This window comes from Pan paniscus, chromosome 8 (assembly GCF_029289425.2).
Source record: "Pan paniscus chromosome 8, NHGRI_mPanPan1-v2.0_pri, whole genome shotgun sequence".
NCBI lineage: Eukaryota > Metazoa > Chordata > Mammalia > Primates > Hominidae > Pan > Pan paniscus.
Genome location: NC_073257.2, coordinates 13,853,054 through 13,873,383, shown reverse-complemented (window position 1 = coordinate 13,873,383; position 20,330 = coordinate 13,853,054). Strand labels below are relative to the sequence as shown.

The 20,330-nt window shown below is 43.7% G+C and overlaps 1 protein-coding gene across 2 annotated transcripts in view; it reads left to right on the top strand.

The window, feature by feature from the left end:
• ADARB2 (adenosine deaminase RNA specific B2 (inactive)) overlaps positions 1 to 20,330 on the top strand; it is a 568,492-nt gene that overhangs the window by 405,825 nt on the left and 142,337 nt on the right. The window lies entirely within an intron of this gene.

Sequence of the window (20,330 nt, the reverse complement as noted above, 5' to 3'; positions counted from 1 at the left end):
CTAAATCCTGAGTGAGAATCACTCTGGGTATTTTGTGTTTCCTAATACTTGATTATTTGGCCCAAAAATTTAATATGGAGGCAAGTGCACACATACACCACATGCTTATAAACATGCACTATCTGGACCACTTTCTATTTTCCCCTAGTAATTAAGTGACCTTTGGAAAAGTTCATTCTTGGTTATATCTAAAACACACATACACACACACACAGAAATCTTTAAATAAAAAAGGGAAAAATCTTTATTTGGATTAGTTATAAAATAACCCAGTCCACTAATCTCCTGTCCGTTGATTTTTGGCTATCTGGACTCATTATCTGTGGCAGGGCTGTGTACTCTGTTTAGATGGAAAAGAAGAGAAGAGTCAGGAATCGGAGCAGAGGGGGAGACCACACATGCACTGTAAAGGTTACCACCACTGAGAATCACCAACGACGACGGAAAGAAATGAGCTGAAACATCCTGCAAGCAATTCTTTCAACGCTAAGGACAATAATAAAACTTCACCGGACACAGGGAGTCCTCAGTGGACTAAGAAAGTGTAATACTTTCTGCAGAGAAGTTTTGTGGTCTTCTGAGGGTGAGGAGGCTCTAGGAAATGTCTGTTCCTTGAGGAACCCCTCATAATTCACAAGCAGCTGAACCTAAGTAGAGTTGCAAAGGTCATTCTTATTTTATAATATGAAGAAATATCCAAGGACTCTTTAAACCCTTCATTTTCCTCCCATGGCTATGCGGTACTCGTATATCATAATACAGGATGATCTGCCTAACTGTAAGGATGTTCATTTCCTAAATATGAGGGGTGGGTTTCCCATGATGCTTCAGAAGTGTTGAGAGATACAGAGATGTGTGAGAATACCCTTTAAATGCCTAAAGCATTGATTAGGAACCAGGTATTTAAGACACTGAGGAAACAAAGATAAACAGGATAACATTTATTAAGAAACAGTGAACCAGAGAAACAGATATGGAAATAGCCACACAGTAACAAGATAATTGCTTTAATGGAGGTGCTACTACATTCCTTAAAGAGTCATCCAATTATTGCCAAGTGGGTAACATCTTAAATGCATTACAGGATGCCATTGTTTGTAGGCCTCCTGCAGTGAAGCCCAAAGCCAAGAATCACTGTGAGAAGAATAGATGCTGAATTTATGCACTCCATGAATTCGAATGTTTGCATATTATAGTTTCTTAAAATGGAGGATATGTTTAGAAATCACTGCATTCTACAACCAAATTATTTTTGAATAAGAGCTAATTATGTTTACATTTGTCATGAAGAAATATGAAAACATGCTATGAATGGTCAAATTAACCACCAAAGCCAAATGTGAAGACCCATTTAGCACTATTCAATTCCAAATTCAGTGTGAAGACACGGGGATTGCAGCGGGTCTGTAACGCAGGCATCTCTCTAATTTGCATGTGCCAAGCAGGATAAGCCCGGCAGTGAGCTGGTGCAGAAACAATGAGGTAATCGGGATGTGCACATTCTGCTTTGATGGCTTTTGAAATCAGAGAAAAGTGACAGAGTATTTCCTATTTAGGATGGGACTCACTTATCCTTATTTAAGACATATCAAAATGTTCCTCAGGTTTTAGAAAAGATATAAATGATGGCCCAAGTTTGTTATAGCCCAACCAGTGGCTTGCAAGCAGTCAAGCCTTCCTGCCAGGAGACAGGTTTCCATCCCTCATCCATCTTTCCACCCCTCTCTCCATCATTTCCTCCCTCCAACCCTCCATCCATCCATCCATCCATCTGTCCTTCTACCCTTCCCCCATTCCTTCACCCCCCACCCTCCTTCCCTGTTTACCCATCCCTTCCTCTATTTCTCCCTCCATCCTTCCCTCCATCCCTTCCGTCATCCACCCCTCTATCCTTTTCTCCCATCATCCCTCCTTCTCTCCCTTCCTTCATCCCTCCCTTCATCCCTCCTTCCAGCCTTCCCTTCATCCCTCCTTCCATCCCTCCCTTCATCCCTCCTTCCATCCCTGCATATCTCCCTCCATCCCTTCCTCCATTCTTTCCTCCATCCTTCTATCCATCCCTCCCACCCTCCATCCCTCCTTCCATCATTCCCTCCCTCCATCCATCCATTCATCTCACAGACATCCTCAATAAGTACTATCTGCCCCAGGCGCAGGTAGCTGGAACACACAGAGACAAATAAGACAAACCCATTGCCCCTGAGAAGACCTCACAGTTTGAATTGTAACGCATACACGTAAGACTTGGCCGGGTGTCATGTTTAAAATGTAGCTCCTGGGCACTTAACCCAGAGCTACCAAACCATACTATCTTGGGCTGCACTTTTAACAAGGGCCCCACATGATTTTTAGTCATGATAAAATGTTAGAATTAAGCTCTGGGAAGAGTTTGAAGTGAGGACAAATAATGACAGTTAATCTTCTGGTGCCATTCTGGAGATGCACTGAGGGTTTTTTCAAAGCACTGAGGAACGAGGACCAGCTCCAGTCCCAGAAGTGAGGACCCTTTGCAGCAATGGCCCAGCTACACACAGGTGCTTGACAAAGACGTTACACACCCTTTAAAAAATCAAACATTAAAATAAGAGGCTAATTTTAACTCTATACAAATATTGTTGACTTCTTGAAGAAACTTTATTTGTAAAAGGAAAACTTCAAATAACAGAAAATAATCGGCCTTGCAATATTAAAGATTCATCTATTAAGGTTATAAATCTTGACCAAGGAACCTACATGTGAGTAGCCAGATTTGCAGATATGAATGATAATCAATGCATTTATATATATGTACACATATAAACATGCAATACACTATAAATTTATTATATACAAACACTTGCACATGTATGTGCACCCACGTGTGGAGAAATATTCCTACTCTCTGGAAGCATATTTCTCTGTAGGAAGCACAGTGAGGAGTCCACGAGCCTCACAATGACAGCTTTAGACATCGCTGCCCATGGCACTTGACAGTCACAGCAAGCAGGGCATTTGATAAAATATTTTCAAATGTATTCGACCAAAAGCCGTGGCCTGATCTCTTCCATACGAATGTCATTAGTTAACAAGTTAATTATTCCACTTTCTGGAGATCACTAAACACTCACCTAGGCCACCCCGCCGCTTCTTCCATGTTTCCCGCCGTACCGCTGCTCCAGGAAACACAAAACAGCCTCCGGCCTCTGCCCATGAGTCTGCGTCTTGCCATGGCCCCTGCCTATCTGAAAAGTTAAAGACACACCTTGGCAGAAATAACCTTCATTGTGTGTCCAGTCTAGTTGTTCCGGCCTGTCTGAGTAACCTGCCGTGTGAGCATTTCTATAATGGGGCTACGGGCATTTGTAAAAAGACCACTGGGGTGCTTGATGTCTGTTTTCTTTGAGAGGTTTTTATTTCATCAGTCTGGGCAGCAAAGGAAGCAGGAATTGTGTTTTAGGTTTGGGCTGCCTTTTTGTCCCTAGGAATTAGCATCCCTGTGGCATTACAGGTAAGTAGGATGAACCGAGGGCACAGGCAGTCCCACCTGAGACGGCCCTCTCACCATCGGCCCCACAGATAGTAGCTCATGGGCTGCTGCTTCCTTTTCATTTTATTGGACTTTGAGGTCTGCAGTTGATAAATAATCATCGTCTCTTTCCCCAGCCTCCTTTCTGCATGCTTTTTCTGTACAAAATTTTCTGTTACACATACACACTTTGCCTATTACAAGTATCATGTATTAATATGATGAGAAAAACAATGTGCTGAGGTGTAAGGAAAATCACCTCTAGAGACTAAAAAATACCCTCAAAATTAAGTGGGGCCCATCTGAGCACAGAGAGGCAGTTTCACGTGGTGGTTGAGGTCCTGGACCTGGGAGCCCAACTCAGGATCTGAACCCTGGCTCTCCCTGTGAGGCCTTCTTTCAGCATGTGGCCCACTCTGCTGCAGAAAATTTGGATGGTAAGGGCACCCAGCTCACAGGGCCATGGTAGACAAAGGTACAGGGCCTGGCACACATTGAGACCACAGCTTCTTCCCAGCAAAGCATCACTAGGTGCCTAAAGATTGTGTAACATCAGATGACTCCAAACTAAGCAATTATGGCATCAAAGTTAATCAAAACCAGGAGAAAAGCTAGTAGAAATCGAGTTAGCTCAGCCAAGTCTGGGGCACATGAAATGATCTTGGCAATTGAATAAGAAACGGATCAAGCACTTTTCTCTAATGAGCTGAGGGATTTGTGTTCTGAGATGGCCACTTGCAATTGGAGTCAAAACTCCATAGCAGGAGAGGGCTGGAGACCAGAAATCTGGGCTAACAGAGGAAGGTTGTCAGATCGCTGGCTGTGCCACCATCAACACAAGTGTCTCTCCCATTGATTGCGGGGATGGGGAAAAATGGACAACTCAAAATCTAGAGAGAGGAAAAACGGTAACTCTGCTTCCAATGTAATCAGAGAAATTCTTACAACTTAATCAATTAGACAATTTAGTCAAACAAATCACATGAAGCTTTGGGGGTTTTCCTCAAATAAATTGATATATCTTGTCTGAATTAACCAAATTAACCAGTAGTTGTGTCTCTATTGGACAGATGCCATCACAGATCAGAATTACAACTTAGAGTGGGAGGGACATTGAAAGTCTCCAGTCCTGCACATGGGGAATTCTCTTTGATGTGTCTCTCCTCTGAGGTCAGAGGGCCAACGTCTTGTGCTTTCTGGAAGACTTTTGAATTCTCAACTCAAAATATCAAAAATATGCCATTCTTTACTGTAATATTTTTAATCAACAAAAGATATTTAACACCTGTTCGATGGCAAAAAAAAAAAAAAAAACTGATGCTAGTTAGCCAGTCTATCTACTCTTTTATTTTTTATTTATTTATTTTTTTTTTCTGAGACAAGGTCTCACTCCATCACCCAGACTGGAACGCAGTGGTGCAACACCAGCTCACTGCAGCCTCAACCTCCCAGGCTCAAGCAAACCTCCCACTTCTGTCCCTACTTCAGCCCCCCATGTAGCTGGGACTATAGACGTCCACCACCGCACCTGGCTAATTTTTTATTGTTTTGTGGAGATGAGGTCTCATTATGTTGTCCAGGCCACTCTCAAATTCCTGGGCTCAGGCAGTCTGCCTGCTTCAGCTTCTCAAAGTGTTGGGATTACAGGCGTGAGCCACCACACCCAGCAAGTGTGTCCATTCTTGCCCGCTTTGCAGATTTAAGACTTCGACTTCTTCAGATGAATATGACTGAAGAAAATGGCAGATGGCACCCTGAGCCCTGTCAACCAAAGCCAAGTGTTGCAGCCAATCTGACAACTGCAGGAGTATCTTTTCTGAAAATTTCCCAAACTGTTCAAATAACCACCACCATACCATGGGGAAGGAAATCTCTGAAAAACCCTAAAAGCTCTCTGAATAATTCCAAATACATGGGTCCAGAATTCACTAGTGTAGTGTGTTAAAGTCTTCAAAGTATGCGGTATGTAGATGATTCATTGAGGTAAAGGAAAAAAATCTAGAACTTTTACTGATACTTTGATCTCAGCATTTTTATAACAACTTAATTGAGCTATAAATCAGACACCATAAAAATCACCCTTTAAAGTACAATTCAAAGGTCTTTACTATATTCACAGTGTTCTGCAACCATCATTCTTATCTTTGGATAGGAATTTTGGAATATTTTTCTGACCTCACAACAAACCTGTTAGCATTTTCCCCTCCCCTGGCCCCTAGCAACCACTGATCTTTCTGTCTCTATGATTTGCCTATTCTGGACATTTCATGTAAATAGAATCACACATAAGTGAGCATTTGTGTCTGGCTTCTCTAACTAAGTTTGGTGTCTTTAGGGTGTGGCATACGTCAGAACTTCATTTCTTTTTATAGCTGAGTAATATTCCACTGTATGGATGTCCAGAATCTCATTTATCCATTTGTCAGTTGATCCATCCAACATTTGGGTCATTTCTACTTTTTGTCTATTATGAATATTGCCACTGTGAACATTTGAATATGTGGTTTTATGTAGATATATGTTTTTATTTCTCTTGGGTATATACTTGGCAGTAGGATTGATGAGTTAAAATGTATTTAACATTTTGAGAAATTTCCAAGCTGGTTGCATCATTTTGAATCCCATCAGAAATGTATGAGGGTTCCAATTTCTCCACATCCTTGTCAACACTTGTTATTATCTGTCTTTCTGATTGTAGCCATCCTAGTGGGTGTGAAATGGTGTCTCATTGTAGTTTTGATTTCAATTTCTCTAAGTATTAATGATATTGAGCATCTTTTAATGTACCATTTGCCATTTCTATGTCTTCTTTGGAGAAATATGTATTCTAATCCTTGATCTATTTTTATTTAGGCCTACTTATTGCTGAGTTATAAAATGTTATTATGTATTCAGGTATATCATACCATTATCAGACATAGGAGAATGTCTTATCAGTGCCTCATCAGATATATGACTTACAAATATTTTCTCCCATTCTGTGGGTTGTCTTTTCATTTTCTTAATGGTGTCCTTTAAAGTACCAAACTTTTTATTCTGATGAAGCCCAATTTATCTATTTTTTCCTTTCATGACTTGTGCTTTTGGTGTCCTAGCTAATGAATCGTTGCCTAAAGCAAGAGCACAAAGATTTACTTCTGTGCTTTCTTCTAAGGGTTTAAGCATTTCATCTGGAACCTTCAGTGCAACGTTGAGTAGAACCATCAGCACTGGTGAGAGCCAACGTCTTTGCCCCAGTTCTGCTCTCAGGGGACAAGCCCAGCATTTCCCCATTTCACGTGGTGTTGACTGTGGGAGTTTTGTAGATGCTGTTTATCAGGTTGAGGAAATTCATCTTTATTCCTGTCTGAGCGTATCTCATCATTTTAAATTTATATTTTTGTATATGTTTTACAAATTAATAGAGTGATTTATAGATCATCTATAAATGAGTGAGCATGCAAATGTGGAGAGAATGCTCTAAAGTACTTGGGGTGCATATCATGCAATCGAAGGTCACCAGCTCCAAGCATGGTGCCCTGAGGCCATGACCATGGCCAGCCTAAGCCGGGAAAGGCTCACAGCTGCACATCCTCTACCTGCTGCCTCTCAGATGCCTGCCAACACCCTAGGACGGCCCATGGCTGAATCGACCCTGACTCAGCCCTCCTGGTGAAGAAGTCTCTATTACCACCCTTACACACAAAAGAATGTGGGCAAAATTCACTGATTATCCAGGTATTCCCTACTTTCATAGAAATATCCAAAATCATAAAATACCATGCAAGGGAAGAGATAATGCATCATTGAACAGGTCATCCAGCCCTGGAAAACATTCCCATCCTATCTAAATGTGTTTAAGAGAAAAAAAAAACAAACAAACAAAGGCACTTCTTCTACCTGGCTTTACTAGTTCTGAGGCCCTGATTCACAGCCCCTGGTCTGGAGCCTTCATGAGGAGCATCAGCAAATCGGGATAACCAGCCCTGCCTGGTCCCGCCCACACTCTTACAAACGCTTCTGTCCAGTCCTATTTCCCAGAACAAACCAAGCCCCCAGGTGGTTCGCAGCTCCAGAATCAGGGACCAGTGCCTGGCAGGGATGTTGTTTGTCCCACACCATCGAATAAACAGATCTTAAAAGCAGCCATCAGGGAGGCAGAGGGATTAATGAACCCTCTAGACCAACACCCACTAGAGGACCCAGATGCAGCAGCCAAGTGCAGGGGAGCTGATGGGGCAGAAACCACCACGTGAATCCCAGCTAGGGTCAGGAGACCAAGACACTCAGCCTAAAGACGTTTTCTACAGAACCCAGGCGCCCTGGGTGTGGCTCAGGCACCCAGCCAGGTCAGGCCACAGCCTTCGCACATGGACAGTGGGTTCAGAATTTCAAAAGGTCAGGGCATCCTGCTTCTGGTCTGAAAGAGCTTAAACAAGGGATACATTTTTAGAGATTTAATCATTTAAACTCTTAAGAATCACTGGAACAAATTTAACAGTAGAGGTTTTTCTTATTTTTTTATTCACATGTTCATTACTGTGAATGCCTAGCTTTCCATTTAGAAATAGTCTGACAATTTTCACATCTCAACTGGCAGCAGGCACAGAATGCAGACAGCTGCCGAGACGCTCTCTGTCGCGCTGAAATGTAATATCGCAGTGCTTTGTTAAATCCTTTATCTGCATACCTGCCACAGGCTGCCCACACTGGGGTGTGAACTTCATATTTAATCAGAGCAGCGTGTCTGAACCAGATATGTCATAAATTAGCACAGCAACTAACTTCTGCAGTCCTGCTTTTTTTTTTTTTTTTTTTTTTTTAAGACAGGGTCTTGTTCTGTCACCTCAGCTGGAGTGCAGTGGTGCAATCATGGCTCACTGCAGCCTTGACTTTCCCACCTGTGTTCAGGTGATTCTCCCACCTCAGCCTCCCAAGTGGCTGGGACTGCAGACACACACCACCATGACCAGTTATTTTTTCTATTTTTGTAGAGTCGGGTGTCTCACTATGTTGCCCAGCCTGGTCTCAAATCCCTGGGCCCAAGTAATCCTCCTGCCTCATACATCTCAAAGTGCTGGGGTTACAGATATGAGCCACTACACTTGGCCTTGTACTGCTTCTTGGTAAGCAAAATGAAATCGAAGTTTTACATGCCAAGCTCTGGAGGGGGATTTTTACGCTGGCATAATCCCATCCCCTCTGTTCTGTAAACACTCCCAGAAGGCTGTCCCGCTCCAGGAATGTCTGCAAAATATGATGATAAGAATAATTGAAGTATGTAATAATGTTTGCACTGTTCAAGAAAAAAAAACAGGACATGGGTTTGAATGGAATAACTGAACGTTACGTGGTTGATTTTCAGGTAGTGTCTGCTCATTTCATCACATTGGCATGGTGTCTACCAATTCCCTAACACAACTTCTAAACCCACTTTTCCACCCTTAAGAGCCTTTCTTCGAGGCCAATGCCATTTTGCAGTCCTATCCCTTCCACCCTCCACTGCTGTTAACTGCCAATTGCCTGGGTGCTGCCCTTCGTTGACTACAGCCAGGGGTTCCAGAATCCCTCTTTGCCTCCCATAGAGGGGTCCCTGTGCCGCCACAATCGCTCATCTCCACGTCATGGGTGTGGTCCTTCCAACACACACTGACGCCTCTATTTCAACAATTCTGGAGCCTGTGCTGCCTCTCCACGCCTGCTGAGCTGCTTCATGTGGGTCCCACCATTTCCCGACTGGGTTATTGTAAGGCTTCCTCGCATGTCATTTCCTCCAGTGCAACTTCCCTGCAATCCGTGCCCCCAGAATGTGGAGGCGCCGTGCCGTGGGGAGGCGCTGTGAGGAGGCGCTGAGTACTGGTGAGACACTGAACTGTGAGGAGGCGCTGTGCTGTGGGAGGCACTGAACTGTGAGGAGGTGCTGTGCTGTGGGAGGCACTGAACTGTGAGGAGGTGCTGTGCCGTGGGAGGTGCTTAACTGTGAGGAGGCCCTGTGCCTTGGGGAGGCGCTGTGCTGTGGGGAGGCGCTGAGCTGTGAGGAGGTGCTGAGCTGTGAGGAGGCGCTGTGCAGTGAGGCGCTGTGCCGTGGGAGGCACTGAACTGTGGGTAGGCACTAAACTGACGAGGCGCTGTGCCGTGAGGAGGCGCTGTGCCGTGGGGAGGCGCCGTGCCGTGGGGAGGCGCCGTGCCATGGGGAGGCGCCGTGCCGTCGGGAGGCGCCGTGCCGTCGGGAGGCGCCGTGCCATGGGGAGGCGCCGTGCCATGGGGAGGTGCCGTGCCATGGGGAGGCGCTGTGAGGAGACGCTGAGCTGTGAGGAGACGCTGAGCTGTGAAGAGGCGCTCAACTGTGAGGAGGTGCTGTGCCGTGGGAGGTGCTGAACTGTGAGGAGGCGCTGTGCCTTGGGGAGGCGCTGTGCCGTGGGAGGTGCTGAACTGTGAGGAGGCGCTGTGCCTTGGGGAGGCGCTGAGCTGTGAGGAGGCACTAAACTGACGAGGCGCTGTGCCGTGAGGAGGCGCTGTGCCGTGAGGAGGCGCTGTGCCACCAGAGGCGCCGTGCCGTCGGGAGGCGCCGTGCCATGGGGAGGCGCTGTGAGGAGACGCTGAGCTGTGAGGAGGCACTGTGTTGTGGGAAGGAGCTCTATGGGTTTAACATTCTTGTGCTTCCTGTTTTTCTTCTTTTTCTTCTGCTCATTTCCTCCTCCATCTTCCTCGGCTTTTATAAAAATAGTCAAATTTCATGTTGGGATCCAGAGAAAAGTTACTTTCCCAAGTTCATATAAAAACAGTGACAGAAACGGTTACTTTTCCGAGTTCATAGAAAGACAGTGACAGAAAAGGAATTAGCACAGGGTCATCTCCCTCGTGGGGTCTCGCCTTTCCTGCCAGATCACCCTTCTCAGTTTGCCCACGTCACAGAATGGTTCAGATAGTTCAGCAGTTACACTTTTGCCCCTCCATGGGTGCCCACCTGGAGTTATTGGATAGTTCTGATGTTTTCCTAGTGAGGGACTCAGTCAGTTACCAAGGCACTTCTCCAGAGCATCATAATTAGTGAGTTAAAATCAGCTCAGCCTTGTGTGCTGCAAAGTTCCTAGCAGCACAGTAAAGCTGAAGATAGTGACTTCCTGTTCTCTGTGTGTGTCACTCTGTGGACAAGACACCAAAATGGGTAAGTTTTACCAAGTATGGGGGGAATGGTCAAATTCACTTGCATTCAGTTTTCCAAGATAAGAGTATCTTACTGTTTACATATCTACTGTTTTAACTTTTTATTGCCTTCTCTCTTCGATTCGAATGGTTTCCTGTGAGAGAGTTGATTAGTAAACTATCTCAGCAAAGCAAGTATTGTAAACTTAGAGAAACTATATTCTGAGGCGTTAGGAGTTTAAACAGGAGAATCACTATGTCCCGGGCTTTGGGATGATTAATTCACCTCCAGAATGAACAGCTTGTTCTCAGGTGCGGATATTCTAATGGCCGTCGATGGCTCTTAGGCATCTGTTTTCAGAAGTGCAGGTGCCCAGTGCTTTCCTCCGTCCCACATGGTCTTCCTTCTCCCAGGACTGAGAAGGAAGCTTGAGTCTCTAGTACAAGAAAGATGTGGGGGGACTTCAGGGGCTGTCTCACAACCGCCTGGTGAACAGTCTCCATGGAGGAGGAAGGCGGAGCTGGAAAAACAGATGGGGTCCCGGCGTCTTGTCCCGTTTTGAATACTTTTCTTATTTCTTTTCCTGAGTGACAGAAATATTTAAATATGGAGGGAAGTCAGCTTCCAATTCCACTTTACATTTTACCCAAACTGTTTGCAGTGAGTTACATGCGGGAGTGCTACTCATTCCCTCCCTAGGAAAGCATCAGAACTATCCAGTACATGCAGGAGTGCTGCTGGAACGTGAGGATATGAACCCTCGCCCCAAACAGCTAAAACATAGGAGGTGAGAGCATAGAATACACTTGGGGTGCAGAAGCGGAAGCAAAGTGTTAGGCGTGCAGTCGGAAGTCCTCATGAAGAGGTGAAGAGAGGTGCGGTATGAAGTTGTCATGGCCCCAGCGTTCGGGATGTTCTCATGAGGAGGGACCCCCCGGTAGAGGACTCTGTGTCCACGGAGGTTCATGGACACTATCTGTGACATGTCAGGCTGGGTCCTTTGCAGAGCCCCTGAGCAGCATGTGGAGCAGACACTGTAGCTTCCCTTCCCAAGAGTACAGATTTGTAGGTTTGGCGTGAGGCCCAGAACTTCGTGTGTGAGAGTAAGTGCATGTTTAAGCTTTTAGTTCTGACAATTGTAGATTCACGGCTGTTCTAGGACATAGTACAGAAAGAGCCCATGTACCTGTGCCCAGTGTCCCTCAGTAGTTATACCTTGAAGAGCCAGAGCACAACGCCTCACAGACAGACAGGCATTGACAATCCCCTGGCTCGCTCACATTTCCCCAGTTTTAATTGTACTTGCGTTTGTTTAGCTCCATGTAATTTTATCCCAGGTGTAGGTTGTGTGCCCACCTGCACTGTCAGGACACAGATCACCCATCCCACAGGGCCCCTTGATGACTATGCAGCCACCTTCCAACCCCACTCCCCATAACTTTAATATCTGGTGGCCACTGGTCTGTTCTCCATTTCTATAATTTTGATATTTCATAAATATTATATAAATGCAATCATGCAGTATGTATTTGGAATCATGTCTTTTCACTCAGCATAATTCTTCACACACTCATCCAGGTCTTGCATTCATTCATATTTCGTTCCTTTTCATTGCTGAGTAGTATTCCACAATAAGCCACATTGCAATTCGTCTAAGCATTAACCTGTGAAAGAACATCTGGGCGGATTCCAGTTTGGGGCTCATATGAACGCAGCTGCTATAAACATCACTACAGATTTTCTGTGTGAACATAAATTTCCATGCCCTCTGGGGTAAATGCCCAAGAGTTTAATTGGTGGTTTGCATTGTAATCACATGTTTAGTTTAATAAGAAATATCCCTCCAGAGTGGCTGCACTGTTCCACCTCTCAGACAAGGCATGAGGGACCCACCCGGGCTCTTCTCAGCCTTTATTGTGGCCACTGCTTTTCACAACAGCCATTCCGTGATGTGTGGACTCATATGGTACCTCGTGTGGTTTTCATTTGCATTTCCTGAATGACTAATATAGTTTAGCATCTTATCATGTGCCTATCCATATATTCATGTATCATCTTCACTGAAAAGTCTTTGTGTCTTTTGCCCATTTCTAATTTAATTGTTTGTTTTTGCTGATAAGTTTTGAGAGTTCTTTGTGTAGTCTAGACACTAGTTCTTTGTCAGGCAAGTGAGTTGCAGATATTTCCTCGCAGTTTATGGCTTGTTGTTCATCCCTTTAAGGCAATCTTTCACAGAATGAAAGCTTTCCATTTTGATGAAATCCATTTCCTCCATTTTTCCTTTTATGGATGGTGCTTTTGGTATTGAGTCTAAGATATCTTCATCTTGCTCTAGATCCCAAAGATTTTCTCCTTTATTTTTTCCTAAAAGTTTTATAGTTTACGTCTGTGGTCTACTTTTAGTTACTTTTGTATAAGATTTTGTATAAGACATGGAGATGTGGGATTTACAGTTTACTTTCTTTTTTAAGGCTGTGTTTCCTCCACTGAATTACCTTTGTACCTTTACTGGGTTCCCTATTCTGCTCTATGGACCCATGAATCCGTCCATCCACCAACATCACATGATCGATTACTATAGCTATAGAGTAAACCTTAATATTCAGTAGAGTGATTCCTTCCACTTTATTCTCCTTTTTCTTAAAGTTGGCATTTCAGTTATTCTAGGACTTAAACATTTATATACATATTTTAGAATAAGCTTGTCTATGTCTACAAAATATTTGCTGGTATTTTGTTAAGAATTGCACCAAACTATAGGTCAATTTTGGAATAATTGACATTTCTTCTATTTCAGTCTTCCAATCTGTGAATACGGCATGTCTCTCTATTAATTTAGGTCTTCTTTGATTTTTTTGTCAGCATTTTGTAATTTTCGTCATACATATCCCAACAGTTTTTTTTTTTTTTACAATTTCAAAGTATCCCATAGAATCTGTGAAGTATGATGAAGAGGATGATGACAATATTAACTAAAATTTAGATAGCCTTCCTCAGATTCAGACGCAGTTCTGAATGTATTACTGTGTTAATTCATTTCACAAAACAAAAAGGGCTTTCCTCCTTTATTAACCTTCAATACTTTTTGAAATTCTGATATACTTTTTAAAAACTTTCCACTAACCAACCAAAGAAGGGTACTGTTTTCCTGATTCTAACAACACCATTGTAGTAAGTGTATCAGAGTAGTGTCAGCTTTCTCCTGGTGCCAAATGTGGTACAGAAAGTTGAATCAAATCTGTTCCAAGTATGGGCTACTGATGCCATCTTATTTATGTACATCATGAAAAAGAGAGCAATTACATTAACTTGAATTTTGAAATAATTTAAAATTATACACTTAATGCCAAATGTTTTTTCTTTAAGTAACTTGGGTAGAAATAATTATAAATGCCACACCTTTTCTTCTTGAATAGAGTGTGTCGAGTATAACATTTTTTTCTAGACCTTCCATTCTTCTGGACATAGAAGATAATATTGTATTACAGTGGGTGATGTGCCAATGGCTCTTATGATCTGTCAGTTTTCTATTTTTCCTTCACTTAATGGCTCCAAATGGCTTAAATTCCCTTGCCTGTTTTGTTAATATTGTATTCTCCTTCCTCAATATTAGCCTCATAGGTATCATCTCTTCTTTTCTCATCATTCTCCAATCTGGTAAATCTCCCTAAACTACCTAGATTAATTGCCACATTGCCTAAACCAAAGACCTCTGTAGTAAGTCATGAAGAAATCTAACTCAAATACTCAGTTTGGAGAATTAGAAGAAGTACAAGGAGAGAGACAGAAGGTGAGAGCAGCATTTGAATTTAAACTAGAGTCCACCTTGCTCTGAAGCCTGGGCTTTTTCTTCCATCCTAGACTGAGTTTTTTGAAAAAGACAAAATAGTTCCCAAGACAAGGTTCTTAACAAATGGGCTGAGTCCTTTCTACCAACAGAAAGTGCCCAACCGAAATTATATCCATCTCTCCCATCACCTCTCACCAAGCTTCAAGGGCTTCATTAAAAACACAGTGAGGAATGTTGAATCCTGCAGTTTCTCTGCCCTGAGTTATTTAGAAATATCATCAGGTACCAACTGGTGTCTCCTGAGTCCAGGGCTGGGTGCTCAGAGGAGGGAGGAGGAGGCAAGATGGAAACAATGCAGAGGGAGCATTTCTGTGTCTTCTGTGGCTCTCATCCCTCACCGAGAACCCGAAGTCCTCCCCCAGAGCCTCTCTCCTCCCCTTCTCATTCGTGCTCCCTTCCTCTCTCTTCCCCTTCCCAATCAGCTGTGGGACACACACGCCCACAGGCAGGAATGATGTCCATGGAACCTACCTAGCCTCCTTCCTTCTACATTAGAGTACAGGGCTTACCAACCCATGCCATTTTCAACCTAGACAAAAGCCCTCGTAGCTGGGAAATTCTCCCTGGAACAGAGTATGATGATTTGTTTAAGAGAAAGAGGATATTAAAATAGTAGCATCAGTAGCACGGTGGCTCACACCTCTAATCCCAGCGCTTTGGGAGGCTGAGGTGAGAGGATTGTTTAAGGCAGGGAATTTGAGACCAGCCTGGGCAACATAATGAGACCCCCATCTCTACAAAAAAATTTGAAAATATTAGCAGGGCGCAGTGATGAGCACTTTTAGTCCCAGCTACTCAGGAGGCTGAGGCAGGAGGATCACTTGAGCCCAGGAGTTCAAAGCTGCTGTGAGCTAGGATCGTGTCACTGCACTCCAGCCTGGGAGACAGCAAGACCCTGTCTCTAAAAAATAAAAATTAAAAGTTAGTAGCATACTTCTGTATCTGAGGATGGCAGGCAGTGCAGTCACCTTTGCTCTCAATGGGCTGTTTTCAGGCAGGATAGGCAGGGATCTTCCGGATGAGGACAACATCATGGGCTTGCTCTCCGCAAGAGAGAAGAGGTGATTTCCATGAGGCAAGATTTGGACAGTGCTTCTGCAAAGTGTGCAGGAGGAGAGATCTGTATGACACCATCATATGGGGAGAACTATAAAGAGCCAATGGGATGGATTTGGGTTCCAAATTATTTATACTGGTTTTTAACTACAGAGTCATATGGTACCTCAGTATGACAGATGGAAGTCAGAATGAAACCTGTTGTTTAGGTTGTAGGAACTTTACATTCTAATGTCATCAGAACATTTCACAGTAAAATATGTTCCCAATGAACAATGAATCCCAATGACCCTGTGCTGCCACAGGCTCTGAATCTGGGCCAGTTCAGTTCTGTTTACAATCACAATACGGCACTGCACATCCACAATGCCCCACCTCCAAAATGTTTTATTACAGTGCTTAAAAAACAGGAAAGAGGCATTTTATCATTTGCCTGCCGGCCCATTGTATTCTAATATTTTTTTCTTAAGGAATTATTTTATCATCTGTCTCTTATTTTGTAGCTCACCACATCATCTCTCATTATAGAAAAATAGGACCAACAGACTGACAGCAAATCTCAGTATCGCTGTTCTCTGGCAGAAGGACAGCTATAAAATCAACACCAAAGCTACCAAATAATTCACTGTGGAAAAATTCTCACTTTGCAGATAGTTGTTAAATTGTATATATTATGACTAAGAACTATCTGATACACCATGGTCCAATGGTTTTTCTTAGCCTGAGAGGGGGCACTTTGCCTTCACCAAGTAGATACCCTAAGACGTGAAATTGAGGTCTTGCCTGAGCTCAGATACTGGCCTCCTCAGTAAGCCCAACACCCCTAAAATCAAAGTGACATCTACATGGTGTGATTTGAAAGATGCTAGATACCAGACCCTAAATCTGGATGATCTATTTGGACAAATCACTGCCTTCACCCTTTCAAAATTCACATACTTTTGGGGAGCCCTACTTTGCTATGTTAAAGACAATGATGTTTATTGAGACTCACTCCATTCTCCATAGCACATCATGGGACACCAGAATGGCAAGAAGCATCCTACCAGCCTCATGGGAGGGACTCAACTTCAATGCATGCTTTCCATTTGAATGGGAGTGGTTGGGCGGCTGGAGGCCACTGTGAGTCTGAGGATGGAGGCAAGATGTGAAGATGCTGGAATGAGGAATGGGAAGGGAGTAGTAAGAGGTGAGCTGAGGCCTGGTCTACATGAGCATAGCCCCAGTGCTGTAGAGGGTGAGGGTAGTGTTATGTGCACACACTGCTGGTGGGCTGCACCTTGCACAAAACAATTTGGCAATACACACCAATAACTTTAGAAATGTTTATACATATTGGTCCAGTAGTCCCACTGCTGGGAATCCATACAAAGGAAATATTTATATTCATAAGGAAAAGACAACATGGCGACTCTCTAACTAGCCAGGCATTCAGCTACATCATTACATTTATACTGTCTAATTCCCAGAAGTCATGTTCCAGGAAGTAAGTACAAGCTAAGGTAGGTACTCGGACAGGGCACAGAATGCCTTGGCATTCAAGACAAAGAGGGAAACATGCATTGCATAGTCCCCAACACTCTGTAGAAGGAAAAATGCCAGCTATCCATTCGTCATGGAATAGACTCTTTTCAAGTTCTGATATAAGAGGAATTTGTGCAATGAGTTCTTATCAACCAAGATGTGATTATAATCATTTTGTTTGAGATCTTGCTAATCCATAGCTATTATCTGAATATGTCTTTTATTTTGCTTTTTATTTTGATTATGATGGAGGGTTTTTGATACAGAGAAAATTTTAATTTCCAGGTGATCTATCTGTCAGCTGTATGACTTATCCTTCTGCTTTTATGCTTTGAAAGATCTTCTCCACCCACCCCCAGGAAGTTTGGTAAACATTCATGTTTGCTCTTCTGTGCTATTTTTCTGTTTTATTCTACCTACCCATAATACATCTTGAGGTATGATCCACAAGCAAGATCATGCTTTCTTGTGACAGTCGGCCTAGAAACCTTTACTGAACTTACTTCCTCATTGTTTTGGGGTGTCCCTGCTCTTATACTATATGCTGTATCTCTGTGTGTAAGGAAGTCTGTTCCTAAGACACCAGCCCCATCCTATAGATCTGGCCTTATTCTTCACTCTGTTTTCGTCACTGTCACAATGTGGCATGGGTCAGCATCTGAGCAGGTCACATGTCCCACTTACTCTGAGCTCCTTGAATCTTTTTTTATCATCTCCAGCCAGGATTTTGGATGGAGTTATAAGCAGACGACAGAAATTAAGGCCGCTGGCCACATTCATAAGCCTTTGGAGCACGGTCCATCTACCCTGGGTCATTTTCTGCTGGAAAAGGTGCCTGTCTGGAGGCTGGCAGACCCTTTACCCACCACGGGAATTTGTGGGGTGTGATCTGAGAGATGCTTTCTCCAGTGGAGATGTGGGAACTAGACTATTCCAACTGTGGCCAACACAGTAACGAGAGATTCCCACACTCCCCGATATTCCTTCTGACAGGGACAAATTATACTTTGACAACACTTTAGAGGTCACAGAAGGCATTCCCAAACACAGTCTCAAGCAGCCTTTGTATCAATGCTGAGTTGAATGAGCAAGTATTGTTGCCCCCACTTGTACATGAGGACAGCAATGCCCAGAGAGATCAGGTGGAATCTGAACCCCAGCACTCTGCGATTATGTGTGCACTGAGAAATCCACAAAGGCATGGATGAATAATAAATAAATGAATCCAAGCCACTCCCCACACCAGGAATGCAAATGGTACTGCTTGTTTCTAGCGAATGGTCTGGCTTTCCCACATCCCTCCGGCCCAGCCCATGATCTCTCTTACTCCTGCATGGTTCTCAAATTCTGCAGGGAGCTGTCAGTGTTTGAATTTAAAGGGAGCTTCTAGTATCTTATGGGCTCTAAGAGGTTGCAAAAATAAACAAATGGTACCAAATCGTACCATGATGGGCTTTACCATGTTCCTGTTACAGGATCCGTCACCTGTGACTACACGCTTCTCTGTGGGTGGATTTTTTGCTCTTTTATTTGATTGCGTTACTGTGAAACTAATAATAAATAGTAGAAACTGACATAGATTTTACAGTGTCTAACAAAAGTATAGTATATTCTTCACCATCTTAAATTGCCCAGCTATGCAGAATGCACGTTTATAAGTGGCCAACACTTCACACCCAGTCAGAGGAGACAGGGCCTTCTCCTAATGTTAATGTTTTTATAGATCAGGGTCCAGCAGTTACCTGGCACTCACAGCAGGGATTGAGGGAGGGTCGAGTAAAGGGGCACTGGCAGGGAGTAGGCAGGCTTTAGGGAAGTGACGGGATGGGTACCAAGCTCAAGATGGGAAGGCTGGGGTGCAGAGAGGCAGCCATGTGTCCAGCCACCCCTCTAAGCTGGGCCCCCAGTGGAGGGGCGTGGCCGGCCCACAGAGACCAGAGCCACACAAACTGACCCACCCCCCCCCCAGGCCTACCCCTGCCTGTGCCCCCTGCTGATGGGCTTTTGGGGGACCCAGGGGCACGGAGCCCTCAGTACTGCCCAAGGAGTGAGAGAGGCAGATGGATGCACCAGCAACATCAGGGAATTGGACTTACCCCAAAAACATTGCCAACTCCTGCACCAAACCCAAACCAGAAGATAGCGCCTAAGAAAGGGATGTCTTCCCAGAAGTGATCTTGTTTATATAAAGACTCTCCCAGAGCCATCAAAACTAAATCATGTTCACTTAAATGTTTAATAATTTCCCTTCACCAAAAATTAAAAAATTATGTGAAACCCTCAGTGTTCTAGAAAAATCCGTACAACAACTTACGAAGACAATCGACTATGCCTGTCAGGCTCGTGGAGATTATGGGATGTTTTGTAATTACGCTTGGGATTATGCCTGATTATGTAAGTGATATTCAGTGATTAAGTCTCAGGGAACATTATCTGGTACAAGGTATAGAAGATACGGCATAATAATTATTTTTAAATTATGTCTGCCTGCCTCCATTCATTTTTTTCTAATATAAGTAAGACTTTAAGCACAAGTGAGGAAACTAAAAAACATAAAAATCAGCTAAAATAAAAAGTGAAGCAGAGCAAGGCTGTCAGCAAAAACATACAGGAAGGGAGGGGCCTACGCCACAGCCTTTCTAAAAATGGAATTATTTTATTTTGCCACAGCAGTGCCCATAAAAATGATTTTTCCTTCCAGCCTGAGCAGTGGCAGCTCAAGAGGAAATGGACCAGATCTTAGACCGGGGGTTTAACTGGGAGAAAAATGTCCAGGCTGCGTTTTGCACACAAGCATGCACAGACACACGCACACAAAACTGCAACCTTGTGCCTCCGGAGTGAAGAGCTAAGCACATTACTCATTCGCAGAAAAATGATGGGAAAAATCTATCATTTTAGTATTTCCTTCTCAGGGCAAAATTCAATGAAAATCTAGTTAAGTTTTAGCCAAATGGCATTTTCATTAATGCAAAATAAAGACTTTGAAAGCAGCCTTGTCACTTTATAGCCAGGCCAGTGCACATGGGGTGTGGGGAGGGCACAGCAATAGAGGGCCCTGCTTCTGCGAGATTCTCAGGGCTTTGTGCTGTTTTGTGATCTAATAAGTACTGCTCTGAATACATAAGATTTACAGTTGTACCATTTTTTAAACAATCCTATTCCGGGTAGGAGGAAAATCAATGACTCCCAGAATGACTGGGATTATTTTAGATCAAACCAAAAAGGGGACTCTGGAAAATAATGAGGCCAGCACAGGGCGTGCACTG